General features: G+C 41.2%; 1 protein-coding gene across 6 annotated transcripts in view; it reads right to left on the reverse strand.

Annotated features, from left to right (window-relative positions):
- Nucleotides 1-18843, reverse strand: part of grik5 (glutamate receptor, ionotropic, kainate 5) — a 115316-nt gene extending 96473 nt beyond the window's left edge. For 3 of the 6 annotated variants that reach the window (XR_002918777.2, XM_024267741.2, XM_036215808.1), the window contains exons 1-3: nt 18473-18842; nt 18121-18267; nt 12883-14626 (exon numbers count right to left, since the gene is read on the reverse strand). The gene's annotated coding sequence lies outside the window, so the exon portion shown is untranslated. Of the gene's footprint in view, nt 1-12882; nt 14627-18120; nt 18268-18472 lie in introns of all 6 variants that reach the window. The other 3 variants (XM_024267739.2, XM_036215807.1, XM_024267740.2) reach the window with 2 other exon arrangements.
- Nucleotides 18844-26172: the final 7329 nt, after the last annotated feature.

Below are 26172 nucleotides of genomic sequence, written 5' to 3' on the forward strand. Positions count from 1 at the left end.
ATGAGGATTAAAAGAGGAAAATAGCGGTAGATAAATGCGAAGGGTCTTTGTATTCACCGAGCGATTTGGCCAGAGTTCTTTTATCAGCATGGCCCTTTGCTCTCTAATGAGCCTCACACCTTCAGACCTGCTTTGCTCCAAAGCAGACATTGCTCATGTTTATTTATATTCTGCCCGTATGGGCCACTTCAAAAGACGGTCCGGTTGGCACTTTCAAACGAGTTGCTCTCTTCCTCTGGAGTTACAGTAGCTCCCCACCGGCCCTGCCCGCTGCACCTGTCTCCCTGCCTGGTCTCAAGCTTTATTTACTGTAACGCTTTTGCAGCGATAACACAGCAACTCAGCAGCTGCCGTTTTTTTTCTTTTTTTCTTTGCCTCCACACACGTGCACACTCCCATGCTTCCAAGTTGGCTCACGATCAGAGCAAAATAAAAGCTGTTGTGCGCTCGCCGTTTGATTCATTTTGATTGTTCTCTCCCAGCACACCTTCATGTATTTCCACCCGATCCGTCTTAAACGATATCCTGACGTGCAGCATCTACTCTCAGTCACAGCCATGTGTTCCTGTGAGAATGCGGTGGCCTGAGCTGAGGGGAAGGGGTCAAAGGAGGAGGAGGAGGCAAATAAAAGGATAGAGCAACCTGTACCCAGCTCAAACCAGCTTCTAATCAATGTGCTTCTGCTTCACCTCTGTGGCTTTGGTCCAGGCGGCTTGAAAACGGAGCCAGAGAGAGTTTCCGCTTTCCTCCATGAGGGCATGGCGAAAATCAGCAGCTATAATCCTGGCAGATTAACTCACTACTGCTGGACTCTACCTCTCTAGCTCCTGACATCCCGTCTCTAAAAAGACCTGATACATTTGAATTAACTCTGATGTTTTCTTTTTATTACCTCGAGCTTGAATTTGTATCTTTTGCTTAATTAAGCTACAGATTAAGATGTTTTATACTCTTAAATGAGAAACAGGATTTCTTGGCTTCACAGCAAGTGAGATAAATCCAAAAAAGATGAGGATTCACGTATAAACTTTAAACGCTCACTCTGAGGAAAATTGTATTTTCTGATGATTTGTTGGATGATGGAGGACATATATTAAGAAAATTAAGCTAAAAACTGAAATTCTGAGTATTTCTGTTTTCAAGTCTTTGTAAATCAGGATCAGACAAAATAACACAGTTCAATAAAGAACTAAGTTGTAATGTTGATTTTCCTCCGTTCTGATGCATCAGACAAATAGATCCATGTAAGTCTTCGTTCTTTGTCCGAGCTGGCACCTGGCTCTAAACCGGGACGTCAAACTCATTTTGGTTCAGGGGCTACATTCAACCCGTCTGATCTCAAGTGGGCCGGACCAGTAACATAATAGCAAAATAACCAATGATCAACTTGTTATCTGTAGCTTAGTTTTAGTTTGTTTCTCAGTTGGAAAAAATGCCCCAACCAACCCAGTGGCCTGATCACTTTTTATTACATTGTTTAACATAATTATTTCTTGATCTCTTGCGTTTCCTTTGCTTCCCCTTGTGGCGGAATTCCGCTTTGTGGCCATTTCTTTAAATAACCACAACTTACCACAGGAACGGGTTCGAAAACTTGATTTTTTTAAAACTTCCTTATATTTTTTGTCTCTTCCCGACTGGGCCGGAATAAATCTTCTGGTGGGCCGGATTTAATTTTTTTCTTATTTACACAAAACAACATTAGAAGAGAAAAGAAAAAAAAAAGACAAAACACGTCGGTCATGGCTAAGACGAATGAAGTGAAGGGTAGAAAGCCCATAGACAAGTTAAATTATTGAGAATTACTGACATTCAAATGTGCACATTCTCCTTAGACATACGTGTTGGAAAAAGAATGTGAGATTAATAAAGGATTATAAGAGGGTTAATATTAGGCAAACATTGTAGTAAAATATGAGAGGTGCCATTCCAATGAACCTGAACCCCTTTGAATAGTTTCTGCCAGATCACTTGGTAGATGTTTCACACAGGGCGCCATAAATACATTAAAAAAATGTCCTTCTTTCTTAACTTGGCCACAATTCTTTCAATTGGTAAGGTTTTGAAAATGTCTTTATACCACTGAGTCACACAGGTTTTTCTTTAATCCAGTTAAATAAGATGCACCTCCGTGCTAAAAAAAAGAGGTTTGCTATGTAGCTTAGATTTGTTAGCATTGATCACCATTTTTGTAGCACCGGTAATGTTAGGTAGGAGGTGTGAGGGGCTGTAAGCTATCAGGGGGAGGGTAAACAGATGGCTGATGGGAAATGGGGGCGAGCTTGCTCTGCAACAACAGTCCCGCCCACAATTCAGAGATAAATTCCAGAAAGTATGTCCTTGAAAACGACAGTTTTTGGGGATTTTCTGTAAAATCCTAATTAAAAGACCACTGCAAACTCTTTTACAATAGATCAAAAGATGATTAGAGAGGGATTTTGAGATTACTCACAAACACACACTCCATATGAAAATACAAACGCTTCATTGATCTGTGGAGCAGCATGGGCCGCCAGACCTGACAGTCAAGTGAAAACAAAGACCGCATGTGCTGACACACTCCATCAGTCATGGACAGCCTGCAGGTTCACTGATTACCTGTATGTATGTAAATCAAATGAGCAATAAGGCAGGTGATCCGCCAACGAGACACAGTTATTATTGCTGCAGACGGAATGTCATCCGTAAGTGCCACTGGCCAACTGCTAGTAACTGATTATGCCCCACTGAGACTAGATAGAGGGATTGAAAAGTGGCAATATCAGGAATATGAGCGTTTGCAATCCTTCAGGACAGCATGATTTCTTCATTTATCCAAGTAGAAAAAGATCAGAAATCATCCGGTAAATTATATTCGCTGGTCAAATAACACTGAGAAATTAAGTTTGAATCTCTGTACACTCAAACTTAGCTGATATCACACTCTACTTTTGGTCTTTTGGAAGAGCTGTGTGTGACGCTTCTATATAAGTAGAGCATAATGGATAGTTTGGCCACAAAAGAGACTGATATCTCCAGCAAAGTTTTGGAGGCCAAAATCGGAAATAAAAAATGAATTTAGTCTAAAAAGTTGTGTAGGCTTTTTGTGGGCTGGGAGCTCACCAAAGTGGAGCAATATATCTTTGTGGTTTTTCTCTGTGGTTGTAATTGAGCTGTAGAAGTTTATAGGTATTGTTTCTGTAGCCAATCTGTTGTGAATGTGCACAAATGAGTGTATTCTTTACAAACACAGTTGCTCCCTCATTCTAGGAAAGTTCCTGCTTTAAAATTAGAAGGTGGAAAACGGCCGTTTCAGTCTCTAAATCCAGCTGGGCCTCGTCCAAAAAAGACGGGAATTTCCTAAAATACTTAAAGAGCAATAAAAGCTCCATGATTACACTTAACTTTGAGTGGCTACAAACAAGAACCAAAATTTAAATTCAATCGACGGGACATGTTAGTTGTGGTTTTCCCTCAGTGGCAAACAATGTGTTTTAAGTGGTTTAGATGCTGGTAAACTGAACCAAAGACAGCATGACACCTGCTGTTTAAGACTTACAATCTATGACTAATCCCAAGTTTCCTAACAAATACCTTAAGCTTGGCAGCTTAAATCAAACAGCTTTTAATTCAAACACGCAATATGCTGTGCACCCCGCCAACCTGCTGACTTTCATCTATTTCCTACTACGGACCTGCCAATAGCTGATTTGAGGCTGACTGAAGGTGCTAAAAGGGTGGCGGTGCCTGCGTGGACGAGCTGAGCCGGCGCTCTCTCAGCCTGTTTTCGCTCCGGATCAAAGGCTGTCTCATGAGCAGACTGGAATACTTTGTGCCTCTCAGTATGACCACGGCGCTGCTCGTGTGAAACACATTGATTCTGACATCAACCGAACACAAACGCTAACCATGACATTGGCAGAGTGCACCCCCCACCCATAGTCTTTCATGTTGAATTGAAAGAAGTCAGAGACACAGGCAGAGCAATGAAGCCAGCCGTGGTTCTCACATGCAGATCTACAAAGCTGGTTCCACAGAAAAGCAGAAGGATCATCTCAAACACTCAGAATCTTCAAATTCCTACATTCTAATTGATGTTACTTTATAGATGATATTTATTCTATGTTGGTTTTTTTATTGAAAGTGAGTCAAATATTCAGAGGGAACAACAATGAAATGAGCACACATATTCTAAACCAGGAGTCTGCAGCCTTCAGCAATAAAGAGACATTTCTGCCAGATCAAAACCTTCACTGACAGAATATCTGATACTGCTTTCAAATAATTACATTTTAAGATAAATATTATTTGTATTTCTTTTTTATGCATGAATAAAACATAAATATAAAGACAGACTTGCATTTTCTCAAAATTGTTTTTTACTTTTGACAGAAGCTCGTACGACTCCGTGAAAGTTTTAAACAACACAAGACAAAAAGCTTTTCTCTTGGTGTATATTAAGTCTTCTTTGGTTGGTAAGCCATCATACTTTTTTTTACTTACTATCAAGGCCAAATATAGCCATGGCAAGAGGAGACAGTGGCTACCCAAATGCTGTGACTACCCTTCCAAATCCAAAATTAACTACAGAAATAAATATTTCAAGAAAAAAAAGTCATAAAATGAAAAGCATTAAAAAAAACATCCGGATGAAAGGACAGATAAACAAATAGATATAAAAAAAGATAAATGCAGCCTCAACAGGACACAAACTAGTGCCTTCTTTGTGCCTCTCCTAAGCCCAGTAAATGCAGACGGTAGTTTCACGAAGCATTCAACTTAAAACCTTTGAGTCATATTAATTAAATCAAAGTAGAAGATATGTATATATGAACTGATATATTGATAGGAGGACAGCATAGTTTTCAAATCCTTTTAGGGGCTATGACACCCCATAATCTCAGCACACTCAGACTTGACCCTTGATATACTAGCTCCCCCCTATAGTGGGGTTTACTAAATCTGGGCCTAGTTCTTACAGAATAGAATAGAATAGAATAGAATAGAATAGAATAGAATAGAATAGAATAGAATAGTTTCTTTAGCACTCCCCAGAAAGAATCACAAAGTGCTTTGCAAAAGGTGCATAAAATCAAATTAAAACACAGAGTTAATAAAATCAAATAATAATATTAATAAAACTAAAAACATTAAAAAAAAAAAAACAGTAAAACATAGTAAAAAGAGAAATAAAATCAACTAAAAGCTTTCCAGAACAAAAATGTCTTGACTTGACAACAAAGTCGATCTGACGTAATGACAGTGGGAGGGAGTTCCAAAGATGAGGAACCTGAGGAACCCCTCTGGTCTTAAAGCGGATTTTTGGAATATTTAAAAGATTTTGGTTGGAAGACTTCAAAGATCGGGGCAAAGAATTTGGGGTTAAAAAGTCTAAACGAAAAGTGAATTTTTTAAATCAATTTGATATTTGATAAGACTGCTGTTAACCTGAACATGAACATGACTTCCAAGGTTTATATTCCAGTAGAAGAGTATATTAAGAATATATAAATGTATACATTACATGTATTTCAGCAACTTTGGTCGAAATGGCTTCTAACTGTTGTAGTGCAGCACAAAGTAATATCTGCCTTAAACTCAAAATAAACGGAGCAATCAGAAAAGATTAGACTTTATATTAAAGTTTTACTTTGTACTTGAAATCTGTGCATTCTGGAGGAAACATAGAGCAAACATTGATGTCAGCAGGGATGCAACAGACATAAGTCACCACTTCAAACCCTTACTTGTGAAAATTACTAACATTTTCATTTTCTTTAGTCAGAAGCCACTATGGAGGGATAATAGAGCAACATGTGGCTTCAGACTCCTGCTTTAGAGTATAAGTCCTGAGCAAAGGAGGAGCTCAAAATCTGAACTAATCTGTTTTATGAGGTTTGTCACCTTTCTGACAAAAACAGAATCCTAAATTTTAAAAGCTGTGAGAATTGTGTAAATTTATTACGTTTATTGTTTTGGCGTTTTGTCTAGTTTTGCTTTTTATTCCGTAATTATGATGTCATTTTGGCTCATTTGGAGTATTATGCTTCAGTGACTCAGTTAAAAATGCAGCAGCTTAACGTCAGGCAGTAGTCCATAATCAGCTGGCACAGCACCATTTGGACGGAGGTAGCTGGACTGCAACCGACTTGCATGTTAACGCTTTGGCCTGGCAGAGCTGATAACAAAGTCTTTACTTAACAGCCCAAAATGCCTTTGTCTCTGGAAGAATTAGACACGTGCGATGTCTTCATGTAAGGTCTCAGAGGACGAACGGCGATAAGCTAATGATAGCCAAAAAAGGAGTCATTTTCAAGGGCTTTGGCGGCGTTTTCACTCCGGACGCCCTTTCTGAGATAACGGACTGCGACCAAAGCTGGTCCCGAACCAGTGACTTGCTGATTACAACTTCAGTGCAGTGCTCACTTCTTTAACAGCCTGCAGGGCAGCAGCAATAACTACTAATAACAACAATTAAAACAACCATAAAAAATGCATTAAAAGGTGAAACAAGGAGACATTCAATGAGGAATGAAAAGTTTGAACAAACCCATCAGACTCTCACCGGCTAACAAAACTATTACCTTCATTACACTCATATATATTTTTAATTTTGCTTAGCAGCTGAGTAAATATGCTCAAGAAATTATGATTTTAGGCTTAACTGTGAACCGACGTTTCCACAACAACTTCAAGATGTAGATCGTATTCATTGTACATCTTTACATGAATGTTTTATGCTTTATGTCTAGCAATTTCTTTCCCAAAATAGCCTGGCAGGTACATTTTCCCTCTGATTTTGCAGCATGACCCCCACTGATCTCCTTAGTGTTCAGCAGACAAATTTAATCAGTGATTACAGTGTCACGTCCCGCAGGGACTCTTTTTAAACAGCTAATTATTAAAAGGTGCACTCATTTACACCATCCAGTATATACGATGGTGATGAAACTGCTGTTTTTATTTTAAATAACTGGTAATAATTAGAATATTTTGACTAATTATGTAAAAAAGCAGTGTATGCCCAATCAAAGCTGTGGAATGCAAGTGAACTGAAATACCATCAAAATATGGTTTAAACTATTCTGATTTTCAAGTGAGTCGGAAACTTTTTCTCCTTTTTTCAAAGTGACTTCTTTTATTTTTTATTATAAAATCTCAAACGGCACAAAAAGTCTTTGGAAACACAAAAAAATAACAACAAACTTAGATATTTGTGCTGCCTTCAAACAGCAGATATACAGGTACGCTGCAACTCCAGCAGCTCTTTATAACAGATCAGCTCTGCTTAGAACAAAAATCTTTTTTTTTTTCTAGATCACAAATAAAAACGCCCACGACACGTGTAAAGAGAGCAACCACACATTTTTTATGTCGATGAAGATTCTCATTCCTCCTGGTGGTGTCTTGAAGTTGAGGATTCTCCTCCTGAAAGGTTTGATTCGCCACTCGTGAAATTCGCCACTCATCCAAGAGGCTTCACGAGTGGCAAAACATTTCAAGAAGAGAGGAGTATAAGTCCAAATGCCTCAACTTCAAGATAAACAAGCTTCAGCTTTTCAAATCCTTAGAAAGCACCAATTTATCTGTCAACATTGTAAACTACAGTTAGATCAATTTACCAGTTCAGTCTGAGCTGAAATATTGTTTCAAGTCTTTGAGAAAAATCCCACAGAGTTGCCGGTCAATCTTAGCTTTTACCTTTTCAATTCAATCAAATTTATTTTTAAAGAGTTTTACAAAGCAAATAGGAATAAATAATTAATTTTTGAGAATGCATACAAGTAGCTTTGTCTGCTTAGAAAATAGGATCTGAAGACCCAGTCTGACCATCTTTAGATCTATTTTCAAAGCGTTTCCAGTGGTCTTTAAATTATGATTATGCAGTTATTATCCAAAATTCTAAAAACATGTCATTTTCTAGGACACAACATTCGAAATTTGCTCGGAGGAGGAGCTTATGGTCCACCCAGTGTTTTTTCTAAATCACAAATACGGTCTTTCAAACCGTATTTTTACATCTGATTTACAACAATTGGAATAAAGAAATACAATTTTAAGCTTAATTTATAAAACATTTACCCTTTTTCATTAGAAAAATGCACAAGAATGTGCTAAAAAAAAACATTTTTATCATAAGGTGATTTTTATTTTTACCCAAACCACAAGAATGGAGGTGACTTAACCCACAAACAAGAAGCTGACACATTCAAGTGCTCCAGTAAGAGGGTAAAATCTGACATACATGAGTAGTTATGACAACAACACCCTCAACACCCATCCTCATCCTTATTTTCTGGGGGACAGACAGGGAAATAAACCAGTTCAGCCTTCCACATTACAGCAGCATCCTTTTGGCAGTAAAACATAATTGCTGTGACTCTCTGTGCTGATGAAAACCACCCAGGCCAACACTGATCACCTGGGTGTCAGACGGCATTACACCTCTATCGACAGAAAACTGACCTTTTCTACTGATGCTAATGCAGCAGAGTGGCAATATCAGCCGCGGCGTGGTCCCCTTCTGCAGATACTTAAGCAACCAGACCAACAAAAAACTGTTTCAGTCACAGCAAATATTCTCAAATGATAACACCTATACCTCAGATCAGCCACATTTCACACATGGCTTTTATCTTCCAGCGATCCATTCTTAATGAGTCCATTAACTGTGAGGCCATTAGCAGTATCCACTTTATAGCCAGCCAAACAGCCCAGCCGGGGGCACATTACGGAAAGGGCATGTGTGTCCTAATGTCCGTTTCTTGTCACTCTTCTCACCACAAACACTCACACACGTACAGTCTTGAACGCAGCCGTTCCCTGAAGACCAGGCGGTCTGAAGAAAGCAGAACCGGACTAACGACTAAGCAAACAGGGACATTTTTTTCACTCCATTAGGCAATGCGATGCAAAGGTTTAGTGCAGGCTGCAGTGCCTCGCGCTGGTGGTCAAGCGGCGAGAGATTGACAACGGAGAAATCCGAAGTGCTGCTCTGTGTTTGAACAGATCTCCCAGCCCAAATTAGAGCGGCTCGCTTCAGAGCAGAGGCTGTTCGGAACACGCCAGGGTTAAACTGCAACGCAAGCAGCATCAAGGGGCAGAGCAGCAATCAGACAACCCTGAGCTGATGAGAAAATGATATATTCAATGTTGATAACATAATAATTATCTGCTCCTCTCCAACACTGTCAAAATGGCCTTTTTACAAGCATGTGACAGCACTGTAGAATGGAGCATCTGCTTCCACCAGAGTACTGTTAACTGATTAATGATGCAAACAATGAGAAAATGTGCTTTTGTCTAAACAATCAGTGGAAAATCATTAAGGAGGAAAAACTCTCGAACACAATCAGAGCTGGAAAAAGAGAATAAAATCAAAGGAAGACTAAATCACAGAGCTGAGAGGATCCAACTGGCACAAATGTGAAACTCTCAGTTATAATGTGAAGAGGGTGTGCACCTTTCTCCCAAAGCTCAGATGGAGTCACTACTGTAGACTGCAGCAGCATTGTGTCTTTTCATTCAGAAAATCATTTAAAAAGAGAAAAAAAATCATTTGGCTTCATTTCACCTTCCAATTTGGGCGTGTGTGACTTAGTTAAGTAGCTCAATATGAGTTATTCCTGACTGTAACTGTACTGTCTCCGCTTAGGGAGACTCTGCCTGAGGTCAAAGTTCATTTCAGTCTGCTGACACACTCGTGACCCGTGTGCAAGAAAACAAAGTGAAACAGCTTTTCAAGCCTGAAGCTGCATGTTTGTGCAGTATGTCATCACAAATGATGTATGTAGAGATGGACAGACTGTGGTCACATGACCCACTGGTTTGTATTTGACCGGTCTGAAGCCAATCTTTCAGCAAATGTCAGGCTCTTAGTACAGATCTGTCAGTCACAAGTCAGTCAAATGATACAATTTTGGGGTTATTTCAATGTGAAATGAAAAAAAATAAAATGAGAGTTCAGAAAAATGTAGCCCTATAGTACTGCTGTCATGTTTAATAAATATAGCCCCAGAGTGATCAAATATTGTACTGTAAGTTTAACTGTTTTTGCTGTAAAATTTGAAATAAAAGTTTTAATATTTTACATGAAAGTGATTGGAGTGCTGAGGTATCGTTCAACAGGGCACCTGCTGTAAACTCTGACTTGGCTACTTTTGTTTAATCCTGCCCATTGACTGTATATGAGAACTGTACTGTGAGTGTGACGTCATCCAGTGGCAGACTTAGCAGTTTGGAGGCCCTGGGCGAACAGTGAGATGGTTGTATTAATTCATTCTTTTGCAAAATCCTTACCCAGAGTAAAACATTTGTAATGTAGCTTTGTTAATATGTCAGCTTTTAGTAAAGAAGGCAAAGTGTTGAGGGCCCCAGGCGGCCGCCTACCTTCCAACCTTTACCTAATGGTAAGTCAGACTCTGACGTCACCCATAGAAAATAGCTTATGTCCGGCTCCAATGAAATTAAGTCAATTCAGTTGCCATTTTTTTTGTGAAATTGGCTCCGCCATGCTGGAGCCAGATGACGTCAGTAAGCAATAATTGGTCCAAGTTGGTCTGAGTCAAGGTTTCTATGGCAACCACTTTTGTCAATCTGCAGTGAGCTTGTTGGAAGTCCACACCTCTTGAAAGCGGGCTCGGAAGAATCTGTCAAACATTTCAAACGTTACACATTGTATTGGACTTTCATCAAGGAATCTGATTGGCCAGTTTATAACTTGAATAACTTGCACTAAAACAAAATTATCATGAAAAAAAGAACGTTGAAAAATGTATCAGAGCATGAATGGTTATTCTGATAAATATAGTGACTGAGTAATAGCAGTTTATTTCAATAGAAGTCTATAGGATTTTGGCTTCTTGGAGGCAGCAGCTACTTCCTGTTTGGAACCAAAGGGGGAGGGGTCAGTCAGTCCAGGTCTCATACACCAACACATGCTCATTCCCAAGTCAATAGTTCTGCCTTAAAGAGGAACATGGTTCCCTCTATACTCATCACTCATTGGTCTTGCTGTCTCCATCGGTTCAAGCTCTTATGATCCACCGTCCCTCACTGAAAACATTTGAGTTTGATGCTGTGGACTAATCTGTAGCTCTGCAGGGTCTGGTTTCCACTGAGAGGAAAGAGGTTCATATAGGGAGGGGGTTGCATGAGATGGGGTGGGGCGTGGTGAACCCAGCTGAACTCTCACATTTGTTCACCACTCCGAGATCCACAGGTTTCAGACAGATGTACTCTACCTCCGCTGCTTCCTGCTTGTTTCTGCCTCTCACGCAGGTGGGGGGGCCGATTTATCAAGCACTGCGAGAACACGTATCGACGTGAAACCCAGCGTGAGGATTCAGCTTTTACTACACTTTAAATGGCAAGGTCAGCACGGCGAGAATGCGTGTCAGAGCTGTCACGCCGAGAAGCATAAAGCCAACAGTCCAGCCGGAGGACGCCACGTAAAGCATCGTTATAACAGCCAGGCGTCTCACCGTGAGAGGAGCGCTTTATGTTCACGCGTGCTGGTAAAATACTGCAGCGTTTGCCAGCTCTTAGTCACTTTTGGAATCTGACAGTGCAACATAAAACAGAAGATAAGATAAAACAGAATTCATGTTGCACTGGTAAACATACAGACATCCCCCATTTATTTGAGGACAGAAAACAGTTTTTTTTTCGAGTGTATTTATGTGCCGTCACACTAACCGTTTCCGCTTATCCTCAGAGGGCGACATGGAAGCCATATTGTGAAAGTCAGGCCCCCGAGACAGGGTAATGTGGTCAACACTGTCCTCCCTTTGATGCCATCATCACGAGCCACTTCTCCTCTCCTCTCTGGGCCTTTTGGACAAAGGGGATCGGCAGCGGCGTGTTATCAGCGTGCAGCTGCAGTAATCGCATTATTTAGTAATCTTTATTCGGAGGAGCTGACCAACAGTGTGAACAAAGCGAGGCCTTGCTAAGCCCATCACAGTGCTCCTATGGAGCAGAGGTCTTTTCCTGCTTTGTGCCCCCTCAAGACCCAAACTCCCCCTATTCTCCTTACACTCCTCTCTTCAGTGTCCTCCTCTCTGTTGCTTTCTCCGTCCACTCTTCCTCTATTTTCAAATTGTTTTTTTATGCTTCCTCACTTTTTTCTTCCTTTTCTATCCTTCAAATCTTTCTGTCTAAAACGCTCTGAGCCGGGAGTTTGGGTAATGGCGTTATTCACAGTTCATTGGTCTGTTTGAAGGTTCAATCTTGATTGAGAGTCTCCTGATGCATGCCTGGTTACTCTGGAAGTGTATAAAGATGTGGATACGTCCATGGAGATAGATGGGCTTTGCTATATGCGGGATATTGTAAAGGAGTTTCATTCAAGCAGCTCATTTGGGGATAAAAAGAGGGCCAAAATGATATGCAGTTAGAGAGAGTCATGCTTAGGGCATTAGATGAGAAATGGAGGCAACAGAGAACCAGTGAGGGAATCAGGGTCATTCTCAGAAGCAAAAACACCCCTCTCAGTTTGAAAACTCATCCTTCTTCCAACTGGCCCTAATGAAAACAAGTACAGACAGAGACAAAAAACGCTCAGAGATGGAGGAAATACTCACTATTAATTAGTTCAAATTAACCTCAGGACCAGTATGGAGATTGCACACACACACACTCGTCGTTCGCCTCATTCTGACACTCTGATGCTGTTTTAAGCCTGGCTCTAAGATCAAAATCTCTTGCTTTGGCAGACACACAAACACAGACACTCACACACACATTGCCTAGAGCAGAGGAAGCACAGGATAGCAAATCCGCTATGAAAGAACCATAAAACCAACACTGCAGGAAGACAGACCACTTCTGTGTCTCCGTGAGCTTAATACATGCTAATGACATGCTGCGCACATGTGAAGGCACACAGGGAGGTGTACTTACAGAATGAATCAGACGGTATCAGAAGGGATGTGCCATGCTGGAGCCGTGGCCGTGAATCAACACAGGTGCCGAGATCTGAGACCACGAGTTCTAGCACCTCTTCAAAAGGTGGAGGACGTTGGAGAAGGAAGGTCAGATGAATTTACACTCTGGATCTTTGGGGGAAAAATGTACGTGGAGAAGGAATCCAGATATTGAATTGTAGAGAGGGGGGAAAAAGATAATCCTTGCTGGCCAGTGATGGACGATGAAGCAGATTAAGTTCTTCTCTTAACTTCAAGAAGTGGTCATCTTGACAAATGAAGAGAGTAAAAAAAACAAAAAAAAACAAGAAGGGCTCCACCTTTGGCCTTCTTTGCTGTATTTTCCTCGTCTATTGTTTTGTCTGGGACTGCAGAGAGCCTACAGGAAAAGAGGCGCCAGCAGCAGAAAATCAATCACTGTGCCACACGACGAGAGAGCATAAAGGAGTAAATGACAAGCAGATGAAGGGGAGGATTTCCGACACCTGCTCTCCCCCTCTGTTTCTCTCCAACCTGTATAGTAAAAACCCTCTCCCTGTTTTTTTTGTCTCCTTAGGGAACCAGGATGCAGATGAAGAAGCGAGTCACCAGAAGAAACAGACACTCTCTTCCTGTCTCCTCTTCTTTAGCCTTTTCCTTCACTCTGTGCAGAATGACAATAAACCTCACAAGTTGTGCAGCGGTAGCACTGGCTGACTGCCTGGCTTTCTGCTCGTCTTCTCCGTCTGACTTTCAGCCTGAGAGCTTGTCTGTCATTCGGTGCAGCCGTCTGTCTACCGGGCCACGCTTCAGATCGTCTGCTTCCCAAGAACCGAAATGCAAAGCAGGCAGGTGCAGAGAGGACATGACCATCACTTACTGCTTAAGTCCCCCCTCCAGGTGGAATCCTGAACCCTCCCCTGCTCATTGCATTAACTCGCCTGCAAGACAACACTGACGAAATACAAAGAGACTCCGCTCTACAAAAGGACAAATCAAGGTACTTCTAAGTTTTTTCAACTTCAGTGCTTCTTTTTCTTTCTTCTTTTTCTTCCTGATAGTGTGTTTTGTGACCTATTTTTTCCTCCCTACTTGTTACCCATTCTGGACTCCCTGTCCCTCTTCTTTTCCGTTCACTGAGAGGGGATAAAGAGAAATTGTGCTGCTTGACAATACATTTCTCCACAATGAGAGAGAGACTTAATGAAAAGGAAAACGAAGGAAACTTTGGATAAACGGGGCATTTTGAAATTGTTCCTTTAAAGAAGCAAAAAGAGAAAAATCCATTCTCCCCCACCAGGAATTTTAAAAGACGGGCTCCCGAGGGTGGATTTTCAATTACTCGCTTTTGCCCACAAAGTTATCTGGAAAAAAAATGACCCAGCTCTGAGGTGTGAAACCAAAGTCTTGTAATCTCAGAAGGATTTCCGGTTGACAAATCCATACACGTCCCTGTGTACAATTGCTCAGGCATCACTGCAGGATATTTCAGTTCTGACACATTCTAGTGAGCTTAATTGTATGCTAAACATATAGGCTTGTTATACGTCCACTACTAAGGGGAATGTGTCTGATCTCCTGCAGGCGGCTCCTGGCTAGCCCTGCCTCAGCTCTGGAGGCTCAGCCCTCTCTGGGAGGATTGTGGGAGGAGACGGCAGAGGCAGACAGGTGGGGAAAGCTAGCTGCTGATCGGTGTGCTCCCATGCAGCCTGTTTGGTGTCCATCTCTGCAAGCCTTCAGACCTAGAAGAGGAAGAGGAGAGGTAAAGTCCACAAGAGGAGAGTGCAAGAAAGGTCAGCCCGGTGACATTTGTGTCACTCAGCCTAATCGCGTGTGTCATTCTCCTCCCCGTACACGCCATCCTGCCCGTTGTCCTGCTGTCCGTCCCCATCCTTGTCACTCGTTTGCAGACTTTACCGCATGTTTGCTCCATGATCTATTCCCCTCACTCCAAGATTTGATCCCTTCACTCCTCTAACAAGCTCATCATCAGATACTCTCCCCATGACATTTCTTTTCTACGCCCCCTAAGCAATTTAGCATTCGCCCCTCTGCTGCTTTCATTCAATCGCCTTCACCGCCGTTTGCTTTAAATCCAACTTAGCTGTCCATCACGCCGCACAAGATCCATCAGGCGGTTCTCAGCGACCCAGGCTTACAGCAGAGCCCGTGTAAACACCGGTCTGGACTCCAGCTGCAACGTTTAATTTCAATTTCAAATTTCTGTTTGACTGCAGATGAAAAATCAATATCAATATTTGTGTTGCACAAAACGCGTCTGTCTGAGCATCAGCAAAGCTTGACACGATTTTTGTTCCAGTGTTCTGTTAAATGTATAATAATGACACCAAACAATCCAACAGCAAATAGGAGCTTTTTGTAATTAATACCACAGATGGAGTCATTTGTGGGTAAAGACGTGACACAGAGCAAATATCAGAGGTTACAAGAAGAACAGACCTCAAATGAGGTTAGAATGAGATCATTTTAGTTGGTATAAGGACAAAAAACACAGATTCAAAACAATGTTTGAGGCAATAATACATTTAAAAGTAAATTTATATTAATTTATCTTTTGAACTTTTGTGAAAGCTTTCCCAGTGGATTTATATAATTATAATAATACCGTTTTTAGCCAAAACAACAGGTCGTATTTTAGAACAGGAGTTCATAGAACTTCACCTCTGAGTTGAGGACAGGACTGTGAGTGCAGAGTAGGCCCCCCCCACTTCCCAACATCCATCTGTTTACACACTTTCCTGCTAGCTCACAGCTCCTCACATCCCTAACCTGACGTTAGCGGTGCAACAGTTTTGAGCCAGACGCCATTTCAGACGAGGAAAACAAAGACATTCATGGATCTATAGCCTTGTTTCCACTGACCGGTTTGGTATGGTACTGTACGGTATTTTGAACGTTTCCATTGTGAAATTGACCCATTAATCAGTACCAACCCCCACCCCTTGGGAGCCCGCCACCTACTATAGGTCTATTGTCAAGTGGAACAGAATAGTTCGGCTCATTTAAGCCAATGTTCCCAACATTTGCAACCATATGGATATTTGTGGTTTCCTGTGTACTCTTTTGGATATGACTCTATATTGAAAATGCCTGCCACCAATGTTCCTTGCCATCCCTGGCGACAGTGGGATACAGGTTGTAGCTAGCGGTACACACCACGCATGCGCCGTGAAAACAAACTGCTCCATGGAACCGAGGTTTAACTGAGGAGTGGAAACGCTCTGCAGAATACTACTGGACCGTACTCTACCACACCTTACCGAACCAGACCGGACTGCTTGGTGGAAACGAGGCTAAAGAATCAGAATGGAGTGGAGCAGAGCGCTTAGTAATGTCACAGACGATTCAGCGACCGGTCTCTTCGGGGAAGTGGATTCGAATCCCACCGCAGCCACCAATCTAGCCGGTTTTCCGGGTTCGATTGTCAGTTATGTGAAGTAGCAGGTGTTAAATGAGGGAGCTCAGAGACACACGCCTTGGGGTTACAACATATACCGCCTTTTTCATTTTTCTACCCACAAATCCCTTTGTCACATGACATCATATGCCTGCCATGCGCACTAAAGAGGGGCAATAGCTTGTTACACTAACAACCGTAAGCTTTTTTCAAAAGTGTTTTTTCCACTACTCCTGATTCAGAACAATTTGAACAAGGAAATATTCAGAAATGCAATTTTTAGAGAAAAGTTCTTTATAAATATCCACTATTATCAGAAAAAATGCCACAAAAACATGATAAAAATACTAACTATATGTTTTTTAATGGAGTGGGTATGTTAGGATAGACTTTTTTTAAGCCTGTGTGGTTTAAATTACACCCAATAATTCTTTTCTTTTGAGATTTTATGCAAATACAGGAAGGTAACCTTTTAGAACTGTGAATACGCTTGTGAAGGATAATATTTTCCTGTTTAGGAAAATAATTTCAGATTTTTAAGCTGCAGTGTCAAAATGTTCTCGTTGTTTTTAAACAGAAAAAAGAAAGAAATGCATCTAATTTGCCATTTTTTTTGTACATTGTAATCATCATACAGTAACACAGATCTCTCATTTTCAAAAACACATCCTTTTTTACATTCCTTAATATGTTACAGATCGACAGATGCACCTACAGCTGACAGTTTGCCAAGCTTGTGTCCATCTTAGTTTCAACAGACTCCACACCTGCTCATTTTTTGTCCCTTCATGCTGTTATTTCCTCGCCATCTAATTTTCTTAATTCAATCTTTACTTCTTTGGAAAAAGATTAGCTTGACTTAAAAATAGCAGCACGGTGTCAATTCTTATCCAGCAGCGTTTCTAGCCCCTGTAACCATGCAACAGTTTGCACCTGTTGAACGGGAAAAGTCAATTTGTAAAAACAGTTCACAAGGATGGTTTAACAAAATGCTTCAATTAGTCTTTTTTTTTCAAGAGCACAATGAAGTAGCTCAAAATAATGAATTCTAAAGGAACATTGGGTTCATGAGCTCCAATTAATGAGCCTCCAGATAGTTTGGACTTTTGTCCAACACTTTAGAATGAGACTGAATCGGAATCAGGCCAATTTATGACTAAAAATATGCATCTAAGGGTGTGCAACATACTGTCTTTTTGTTATGCACCATGTAAAAGTGATTTACAATGGGGGAAAACAGTGTGTCTACATCAGTCCTTGCATGACATCTACCACCATGAGACGTTTAAACACTTCTTAAATCAGAAATTGTCTAAAAAAGTGATGGGGGACAGAAAACCTTTGACCCCGTCCCTCATGTGCACAAACGATAACAGAGAGGACAAAGATGGAGACTCAATATCTTTGCTGTGTCTGAACTCAAACAGAATGTAGAGGGGAGGATGAAGACAGTGGGAGAGAGGGAGAGGTGTGGGGGGGGGGACTCATCTGAACAGGAGACGAGGCAAACAAGGACTGTGAGCAGAGAGAGGGAGGGGGGCAAACATCAAAATGTACTGAACCGTTCAAATCTGGTTCAAAACCATCCAGCTGGACTGAAATTGAAAATTTTGATCAAGACTCTGCGGATGAGGGGATGAAAAGAGGACAGGATGGAGGGGAACAGGTGGGGCTGGATGAGAGGGAGAGGACCCGAGCCCATCAGAGGTGAGAACAGAACTTAAGGCGGAAGAAGTCGAACGCAGGACGCAACGAAATGGAATGTGAAAGAAAATAAGAGGCGAGAAAATAAGGAGCAAAAGAGAAATGGACACTCACCCATTTCAGCGAGCTTTCCTCAGACAAGCACAATCCCTGCTCTGTGATCCCATTCTGAGGAAAGGCGCAGCGAGATCCTGGAGCTCCCTCCACTGAATACCAATGGAGATGCTATTATCAGCTTACACACTGACTCACACACCGGCACTGAGGAGAGGATGGCACAAACACAGAGTCAAGTCTGAGGTAGTTGTTCAAATCCAAAAAAAAGAAATCTGTGACATTTCACACCAAACCAATCACTGCAGAACAATTGCATTCCACTCTTATTTTCCTTCACAGAGATGTGACTTCAGTGTGTGTGTGTGTGTGGTAGACACACTCATTTAAAGATGCCTACACAAATACCTACTGCGCTCATACTCCAAATCCCAGCCAGTCCCACAGTTGACTCTGTTGCGGCTCACAGCTCCAAAATGACTTGTCCGCTATTTTCCCTGTGGATTTCCCACTGTTGTCTCTGATGCAGAGATAGAAGCACATTAGGGCAGACTCTTCCTCCGTCCCTCCTCCTCCTCCCCATACGTCCAGCGTACATCCAGTCTTCCTGTTTCCATTTGTTGATTTAGCTCCAGTCTGTGGACTCGTCAGCCGTGATTCAGTGGCAAGCAGCGGCAAACTGCATTCACTTAGTCACCCTCCCTGCTGCCTCTCCCCATGCTCAATAGTATAGCCGTACCTCCTTGGTTCTCTCCAATCTAATCAGCTCTCCCTCACTCTCTCCCGCTCCCTCCACCCTCCCACTCTCTCCCTCCATCCCTCCTCCTGCCAAACACCCACTCCTTTACACTTGCTCCCTCTCTCTCCCTTTAAGGTATTTTTCTCAAACATGGAAATCCCCCCCATCCCCAAATCTTCTCTTCACTCTGTCAGTTTTTATAGACTCCAAAACACTAAGGACAAAACATGTTTAAAAATGTCACTATTCATTTTTACAAAGATTCGATTCATAGTTCATATTTGGAACAATCATTTTTACTGACCTAGAATCGATCCAGGACATCTTCAACCAGAACCAGTGTGACTCAGAGATAAATACCTGGTTCTGACAGAGCAGGGGAAGATTTCCAGATTAATCAAGTGTAAATTAAATACAAACAAACAAGTGAACAAGAATGAATGACAAATCCATTCACATTTAATTTCCATAAATTCCTCGTCAAAATAATACAAACAGAATATCAAAACACATTGTGTGGTCACGTCTTTGCTAAATTCAAAATATGTCCACACTTTGAACTGTATGATGATTGCTGCATCACGTGTGTGTTGTCTGCTGTGATGATCATTTTTATGTTTTAGTAAAACAAATTTCTGATATTGATTTATTTGGAAATTATTTTATAACGGTATAAGTCACGTGTCTACAACCTTAAATGCTAAAAGAGCCATTTGGTCCAGGTTCTTATGGACCAAAACTCAGAGAGAGACGCAAAGTTTCACCTCAAAGTTAGAATAATATACTTTATTTATGTTTTTGTGGCCAGAAAGCCATTCATTTATAAAACATAGCTTTAAAACATTCTCTACAATTGAGTTTTACTATATATATATATATATATAGAAAGTTTAACTGTTTTTTACCTTTGACAAAAGCACATTCATGGTCCTTTCAAAATAAAACACATCCTGCGTTTAATCCGATCCCCCAGCTGCAGCACACTGACTTTAATTGAAATGTAAGAAACATGAGATTTTATATTATTGTGACTTTTGTGTTTCTTCATCATTTTCTTTCTTGTACTAGTAACTAAAAACATTTGAAAATCTATAAATGTAAATACAATAAGATAATGTCACCCTGATTATAACCCATTCTGACAGTAGATTCAACCTTTTATCATTATTTTAATCTGTTAGACCTATCTACATGTCAGAAATCTTCACATAAAGTCATTAATTGATTAGTTAAGTCTGAAGTTTTCTTCAAAGTCAAAGAGCCACAATGGAAGAATAAAAGAGCCGCATGTGGCTCCGGAGCCTCAGGTTGCAGACCCCTGGTCTAGGTCAATTCGATTAACAGCTTGCCTCAGACAGATCAATCTGATATTAAGTCGATTAATCGGTACACCACTATTTGTCACATTCCAGCCACAGTAAACTAGCTTGAAAGAGTCTGACGTGGTTAGAAAGGTGACAGACAAGATCACACTCCTCTCATATCCTGTGACACATATCACACACTGACACACTACAAACATAGAAAAAGCAGAATGCCCTCAAACACAGGCAGCGCATACTGAGGGAACATCATGAACGCACACAGTGGTACAAAAAAAAAGCTGTCATTTTATTAGAACAAGCGGGAACTCAAGCAAGAATTCAGGCGTTTATGTGTAAAATGTGTAAAGCTATTCAAGTGAGCGGCTGTTCTTAAGTGTAAAATTTATTAGATTATTCCAATTTTATGCTAAACAAATTTTTTAACGAATTTGCAGCAAAAGAATGTAAGCAGAAACTTTAGCGTTAGTGGCCTTGCATCGTTACGTGAAGGTCATTAGGCGTACGAGTGCTGCCTCTGTTCAGTCAGCGATTGGTGCAGACTGACTGCAGATGTTTGAGCCTGAAGAGCAGCTTTATTGTGCACACGAACAATGACGCTGTTTTGAGAAGACATAAGGAGGAGAAAAAAAGAGTTGAAAGCCCGTCTTCTAATGAGACTGGCGTGTCGCACGACAAGCTGAGGAGAAAGTATGTCGCGGGAGCAGCTTCTCACTTGTAGGTTGATTACCGGATTCACAGTGGGCCACCAGGTGCTGGAAGCCACAAACAAAAAGGAAACAGTCATGAATGCAGTTTTAAAACAAAATAAATTGCATGACACTTTCACACTGGACTGTTTGGTCCACACCAGTGTCTGATGTTTGGTTTAGATGTGAACATTTTTATGAAGAATCAAGCAAACTGACTATGGTCTTCCTGAAAACAAGTGATGTGGAGAACATCCTGGCGGATTTTAGCATCCATGTAAACCGTGTAAACTATCCATCAGATTAAAGAGAGATTTTTACATAAAAGCCTGAAATTTCAACAAGTGTTCACATTGAGAATCTTAAGAAGGAATTGCAAATTGGTTGAAAAAAAGGGTCCTCTTGGTAAATTTGACATAGTGGACAGTTAAAAGGTTATCTTTGCATGATAATCAGAGAAAATTACATTTATTTTTTATTTTTGTGTGTTTTATTTTCTTTCTTGTCCGTGTTTATGTAAGGTCAAATCCATATTCTTCCCCCACCCCTACGGTTTCTCCCCACCCCTCCAATTTTAGGGGTATTCGAAGCTTTAGTGGTGTCCAAATTGTTTTTTTTAATTAGAAGAGGCAGGGAATTAATGCTCAGTACGCTCTGCCGGGAGGGTGACCTGCAGCACAACGCATTTCTCCACGTGGGTGCACTCTGACGTTTACATTCAAATGTAGGTAATTACTTGCTGTTTTAGCGTGAATTTTTAAAGTAATAAAACCAATGTTATGTTTATTCGGAGGGCTGGCAGCTACGCATTAACGTCGAAAGTTATTAACGTCCAAACTTGCAGACACTATTTTTCCATAACTCTCGGAGAAGCTGTAGGAGTAGGAGAAGAATTCGGATTGGGCCCAAGCGTCCTCAAGTGATCATTGCTTGTAGCTGTGAGGCAGTGGACACATTAGGCATGTGAAGCATGTTCAAGAGTGCACATTTAGTCCGTGATGTTCACACTGGACATACAGGGAGTGGATTCTTCTTCTTTTGTCCGCCACCTACAGCTGGAAATGTCAAGGCTGTGAATCGTGAATCTTGCCCCAGTCTTTGTCATTAACAGCTCTATTCTGATTCATTAAAGACTTAGTCTCGTCCAGCCACAAACTGCAATTATTCATTTCTCCCCATGATCAATTTTCAAACAGTTGCCACTTCCATAAATGAAAAGGGACACCCTCCACGCGTCACTACCAAATCGGAGTCTCTGATTGGTCAAAGTTTAGCTTAAGTCATGTTTTGTAGAACCCAAAAATGGTCGTAGAAACATTTTAGTTACGTGTAAACGCAAGAGTTTTGAACACAAAAGCCCAAAACGCACATTTACACAGGTTTACATAGACTTTTTATTGAAGATGATCACTTGAATGTGCGTTGCCGAGGTCGGCGTTAACTTAGCTTTAAGCTGCTGCTTCTACTCCAGAATTTTGTCAGCTCTTCCAAAAGGAAAGCCCTGGAGAAGACATGTGATCTTCATTCTTTTTCTGTATTGTGGTGCTTTTTGCTGATACAGTGACTTTGTTAACTTATTTGACAGGAAATACTGAGGCCAAAGATGGTCTGCTGACTTGCAGAAGGTGTAGTTTCACTGAATGTTCAGTTCTTTTATTTTGATGTCTCCCTTTTTGCTCGTTACTTCTGCTAAAGCCTCAACGGAGTCTGGAATGGCAGGAATTGGATGTTTAGGCCATTTATCCATCTTGAGTATTTGTGTTCTTTGACCAAACTGGGTCTTTGGTAAAAATTCACACCCAATTTTCAAAGGTAGTATTCTAATTTAGGCAGCGTTTTATATAGCTTCTACAACATTTCACCCCTATAAATAAATGCAGTTGTCTTTCCTTTATATTCATTTTAATCACTGTTTAAGTGAGCATTGGTTAAAGCAAAGACAACTTTAACATCTGTATTGCTGTTAGCTCCATGGCTGACTTTAATCTGACACTACAGGACTATCCAATATGAAAGCTCCCTCCGATGCAGTTTCATCTCCTTCAAGCACAGATGTCATAACACCTTAAGAACAGCATGTTACAAAACTTGGCAGCTTTTTCAACTAACTTTTAATCTATCTGATCCAAAGCTGTAACAAAAAAATGTGTTATCCCTTTCTATTATCCCTGGAAGTCTATTGTCAGATGAGCCTCCCACGCAACACATTAAACAACATTTGCATGACAAAATAAAACTATAGAATTGGAAGGAAACCGTCTCTAAAAGAAATTTGAGATGCAGGGAAGCAGGATTGAGATGTCTGGACAGGTTCAGAAAAGGAACAGAACATTGGTTAAAGGATGCTGAGGTTGAAAGAGGAAGACCAAAGAGGAGGTAAATGGATGTAGTGAAGGAACGAGGGTTGGTGTGAGTGAGGAGGAGGAGGCAGAGGATAGGTTGAGATGGAGGCGGATGATTCGCTGTGGTGACCCCTAAAGGGAGCAGCTGAAAGGCAAAGATGGAATAAGTGGTAACAATCAAAAGCAGTACATAGCAAAAGCTAAAGTCACCCCAGCTGTGAACGTGCCCCCAAAACCATTTGAAGATGTTCCTACAATAGGTCATTATTTGGCACACATGCAGTAAAACTCCCATGTTTTCATCCCTAATGGCAAACATGTCAACCTTTGCATATGTGCACACATGTGCGACCCATGAATCACTGAAAAATAATTCCACCTTTAACCAGAGCAACTTGACATTTCATGCAGTGCACCCTTGAGCGGAGCTGACACTCTTCACACTATTTATAATGTTCAGAAATATAAGGCACAGCTCTGCTAGCATGAGTCGTGTAAGTAAACAGCAGCCTCCAGAGGAACAGCTCACCATACCGCGTTACTACCTGACTCCTCTTCTTCCCCAAAATCCCGTCGTTCCTAACAAGACTGTTATGCAGGACTGCAATGCTTCTCTTACTCTGCTCGGTCTAAGTAGTCGCTTCAGTATAGATCTTCCCTTTAACCTTAAGGCCCCAGGAGCTCTCTAAGCATCCCTTGTCCTCCAAAGCTGTTAAACTCGCCAGTGTGTTGAATCATTGATTTTGCCACTCTGTGCATAAGGTGGCTCTTTAACTGCTTGTTTCAGCAACAATAATAAAAGATCACACAGAAGATGCTCAGTTTTTTAATATAAAAATGTAAATATCTGACAAAAATCAGGCCTAATTGTTTCCTTAAAAAAATGCTTATATGAAGTAAGTAACGTCCCTTATTGTCTCTCATGTGAACTTCTTGTTGGTGATTCGAGCGTTTGGACGAATCGACTCTTTATGGTTTGTCCGCTCAGCTGTCCCTTAATCAAGCCGGGGAACAAATATAGAACGTGACATTGCTGAGCTGTCTCCCCTGCTTTGCTTTAAAACAACCTCCGCCCCCACTCCCGCACAATTCATCATCATCATCATCATCATGTTTTCACCTATTCCCTTTCCATGTCATAAAATAATGTGCGTCTCAAGATGTCTTTGTCCAGTAGGCGGACAATGCTGGAACACCTATTACTCACTCATGCTTGACCCAATTAGATGTCACACAAGTTCCCCCAGGCCAAGACGTCCCTTTATTCCCCCCATATTCAGATACGACTGCTGTGAATCTGCCAAACCTGAAAATTTAAAATTCTTTTTTAGTCAGTGCATGAGGAGTGTGTGTGTGTGTTTGTGGAGAGGCTTGGAGTGCTGGGTACACAGCGTTACCCCTGGCTGTGACCCACAGCTGCAGTTTTCAAGAAGTCAGGAGGAGTCTCGGTGTGCTGTCGCTCCCTTTCCATCACACACACTGACACACGCCCTGCAGTGCAAGTGTGTGCGTTTGTTTGCAGTCTAATTTATCCCCCTCCCACTTTTTACGCAACCACTGGCCAATAAAAAACAGCATATAAACAGGAATTATCCGTACTTTGCATTAAAAAAAGCAAATATAAAAAAAGGGTGTTAGCCCCGCCGATGCTAATAATTTAGGCCTGGACGGTTTGCTGTCAGTCCGGGTCGGTCTGCGCTCTCTAAATATGCATTCAACAGCTGTCTCTCTCATCTCCATCCCACACCACTTTGCTCCTAACAATTTGATGTGGAGCACTTTTACATAACTGCATCATACACACTTGAAACACCATCAACCACACAAATAGGAATCTCACTCAGCCATCATACGGACACGGTAAAATCTGTGTCTGCGTATAGCCCTCATTGTAAAAACGTGGCTACCGCGTTAACTATTGCTTGGTGAGCATGCAAAAACCGGGAAGTTAAAGTGGGGGGCTGAGATGGAAGGAAGGGGGAGAGAATTGACATTCTGCCCAAGCACTGCACTCTGCTTGTGGAATAATGATTAGCTAGTCTGTATTCTGGTCACATAGACTTCACTATCAATGGGGAGGAAGGAGAAACCGTGAGGGAGCAGGCAGGAGAGGGAGGGGACACACGCAGGGAGGTGCAGCGGCAAAAAGGGGGAGGGACGAGGAAACGGGTGGGCGTCGCACAGCCAGAAAACAGTCGACCATCAGAGCACAGAGGAATGATGGATAACTGAAGAAGTTTATTGCACGGATTCATAAGAAGATGCAACTTCTGCAGAATGGAAGAGAATTTGAAAAAAATGGCAGTAGCTGCATGGGGTGGACAAACTTGTGCATGCACCGCCCCCATCCACACATTAACACAAACTACACACATGGAGCCTACTTTGTCAAAGTCACAGAAGGTATAGCTACCTCAGCAAAGACAAACAGAGGCTGTGTCACAGGGGAAAGAGGAAAAGGCAGAACCGGGAGCAATGATGAAAAAAGTGAGAGCAGGAATAAAAAAAAGGGACAGAATGTGGGGAGCAATCATGTTTAAGCTGGTAAATCCATGAACACGAGGAACAAAATATGATGAATGTATGCAATTAAAAGCTCAAGAAAATCAGGCATTATGGTCTACCATGTGATAATAAATCTGGGAAGTCAGCTGGTTTACATGCTCATTTAATCATAAACAACTGATTGTTTTATTTTCATTTTAATCCACTTCCCAATTTTTGCTTTATTTTGAAAGTTACTAAATGTAATAACATTTTATGAGACACGGATTTTTACTTTGAGCAACATAATGAGATTTTCATAAATAAGGACATAATGATGTATATATCGTACATGGAGATACAGTGAAGAAGTGCAGATGTGGTGTTTTGACCTTAACATGATTTATGGCGTGTTTCCCTTCTCTGTAGAATTACTGGTACATGTGATATTCACTGGTAAATTGTTTGACCTTTGGTCACTTACCAGCTTCATCGAGTTATATTTCAACCATGCAGGATATATTGTATCTTTGTGT

This window comes from Oryzias melastigma, linkage group LG16 (assembly GCF_002922805.2).
Source record: "Oryzias melastigma strain HK-1 linkage group LG16, ASM292280v2, whole genome shotgun sequence".
NCBI lineage: Eukaryota > Metazoa > Chordata > Actinopteri > Beloniformes > Adrianichthyidae > Oryzias > Oryzias melastigma.